Source organism: Amblyomma americanum, chromosome 5 (assembly GCF_052857255.1).
Source record: "Amblyomma americanum isolate KBUSLIRL-KWMA chromosome 5, ASM5285725v1, whole genome shotgun sequence".
Classification (NCBI taxonomy): domain Eukaryota; kingdom Metazoa; phylum Arthropoda; class Arachnida; order Ixodida; family Ixodidae; genus Amblyomma; species Amblyomma americanum.
Genome location: NC_135501.1, coordinates 208,483,545 through 208,486,064, shown reverse-complemented (window position 1 = coordinate 208,486,064; position 2,520 = coordinate 208,483,545). Strand labels below are relative to the sequence as shown.

The 2,520-nt window shown below is 48.5% G+C and overlaps 1 non-coding gene across 1 annotated transcript; it reads right to left on the bottom strand.

The window, feature by feature from the left end:
- Positions 1 to 2,196: 2,196 nt before the first annotated feature.
- TRNAI-GAU (transfer RNA isoleucine (anticodon GAU)) lies at positions 2,197 to 2,270 on the bottom strand. Its single transcript has one exon. It is a non-coding gene; the product is annotated as a tRNA-Ile (tRNA).
- Between the last annotated feature and the right edge of the window lie 250 nt (positions 2,271 to 2,520).

Below are 2,520 nucleotides of genomic sequence, written 5' to 3'. Positions count from 1 at the left end.
CCTGAGCTACTTGCTGTGGTATACGGGCTGCCCGACGAGCTGAGGAACCGCCGACCAATGGATGTGCTTCCGACAGAGTGGATGTTGTTCTTAGCGCTGTTTTTTGTCCTTCCCTTGTTTGGCTTCGAGCCCTTGCGCTGGTTTACAATAATCGTTTTTTTACATCACGGCAGTGTCAAAGTTGCTTGGCTTACTCATTAATTTTTCTCGGGTTCAGTATCACTATCAGTGTATCAGGATATTGTGGGGGACTAGATGGTTGATTGGCACCCAAAGCATAACTAATCTGGCCAACCTGCCCACCGAGGCCTTTTCCGTAAGAACAGAACACGAGCTTTTATATTCAGTGTACCGGACATCACAACAAACGAGCAGTCATTCGAATCGTCGACAAATTTCCTGTTATTTCTGCGCTATCGTCGCCCGCCGCTCAGCGAAAGCCAAGCACCCGGTAAAAAGAATTGCTTCGCGTCACTGCACTTTTGCCTACGTGCCCGTAGCAGTGGTTGCTTTTAAAATAGCGTCCGCATTCGGGGCGCAGTGCAAGCATAAAAACCAGTCCACATCCCGTGGAGTGCTCCTACATACATCCAAAACGTTGCAGGTATGTTTCTTCAAGCGACTCACAACCGGGTCGATAGTAAGGAGGAGTAAACCGCACCGCGTTCGTTTAAAGACGCGGCCGCGTACGTCACACCGTTTATGGGCGAGCGGAAAGAAGGAACGAAGCGGGAGAACGAAAAATGAAAACTCGCTAGACAGCTTAAACGCGTAGCACGACCGTTGATGGCATGCACCCCGTAAGTATATACAAACTAACTCTCTCAGCTGCCGCCGTATTTCTTGCCTCCGCCCACGCCGCTTCCACGTGTTTACGCCTGTAGTATGCGTACCCGGAATAGTCAGTACGCCAGTGAGCGAAGCCTTTGCCGGCCAACAAGGAATCAGTCGCGTATTCTAATTTCTGCTCGCGTTCGCATTCCGCTACCCTCCTCTCTCCCCGGTTTCGTCAAAAGCGCGCGGGCGGCGCGCACTCGTAACTTGCGCGCCCAATGACGCGCACTTTCTCAAAATAGCGTCTTTATTTGCAACAAACCTCGCACCCTCTTAGGTCTGACCGACTCAGTGCCCGGAAGCGAGGGAGTCGGCTCGCTGCAGCTATGATGAGTCCAGTCGTGTTTACGCTTCCTCGCTGCAGCTTCTTTAAGTGCTTACTGTAAATAGATTACCTCTCTTTTTCGCGCTCTCTGCTTCTCTCCAGACGTACAGTGTCAGCCGTAGTATTACCAGGGATGCTGCGGCGATCAAATTCTTGTCACGCCTTACCTAGCGAAAATTAGGAAGTACTCTTTACATATGCTAGTCCATGCCACTGGTGCGCCCGCGTATGAACCCAAAAGACCATGGTATCTTCCCTAAGGAACGCGTGATAAAATTTTATACGCCGAAACGTTCTGCATAATATTATGCGGTGAAACTTTGCTACTGATTTCTTTGCACGTAATGGAACGATAGTACTCCGACAAAAAGCCTATAGAACAATTTACATATCGAGGATAACCTCTTGATCGCCGCCATACAGCTAATGCGGAAAGCTTTGCGACTTTGTGAAATGATTCGTGGCAGTTGAATGAAAACGCAGGCTGCCGCGAAAGAGCTCAAAGAAAACATTACGAGGGCTAGGACAGTTACTGTTTGCCCGATGCAAACAAGAAGGCCAGAGATTGAATCCAGTGAAATTCAATCCCAAGAAATTATCGGAGTGCGTTTTTCTTCCTTCGCAATGCAGTGCACGCAACGCGATCAGTACTGGCCTCTTCGAGCGCATGCCAACGCTTGTAAAAAAGCGCATAAACTTCAACTCTCATACTGCGTAATACTGTGTAGCGCTGCGCTAGATTGGTGCATTCTTAGTCATGTTCTTCGCCACTGGAGTTCGTGGCCCTTGAAAAAGCAACATGCTCAGTCGCAGTTGTAAGTCTGCTGTGTGTTAAAATAAATTTCATCCTAATGATTGTTCACCTCAGAGAAATATATGAACAAACTGTTGGTCAAATGTTTAGGGGAATCCCCCAAGGTGGAGGAGATTTGTAATAAGGGAGTAATTACTCATTGGCATCCACCCAAGCACAGCCATACGGCTACAAAGGGAAGCTATACAACTTTCTCAGAAACTTCGTAGTTAAAGGAAAATTCGTCCTGGTCCGGGGTTCGAACCCGGGACCACCGCTTCATCAGAACAGTCGCTCTACCAACTGAGCTAACCAGGACGGCAAGCTTATGGTAGGGCAAGAGCGAATTGACCAATAACCGCGGACCAGGACGAATTTCTGTTTAACAGCGAAGTTTCTCAGAAAGCTGTATAGCTTTCCTTTGTAGCGCTTGGGTGGATGCCAATGAGTAATTACTCCCCTATTACAAATCTGCTCCACCTTGGGGGATTCCCCTAAACATTTGGCCAACACTGTTCCCACTTCGAGTTATTGATCAATTCGCTCTCGCCCTACCATAAGCTTGCTC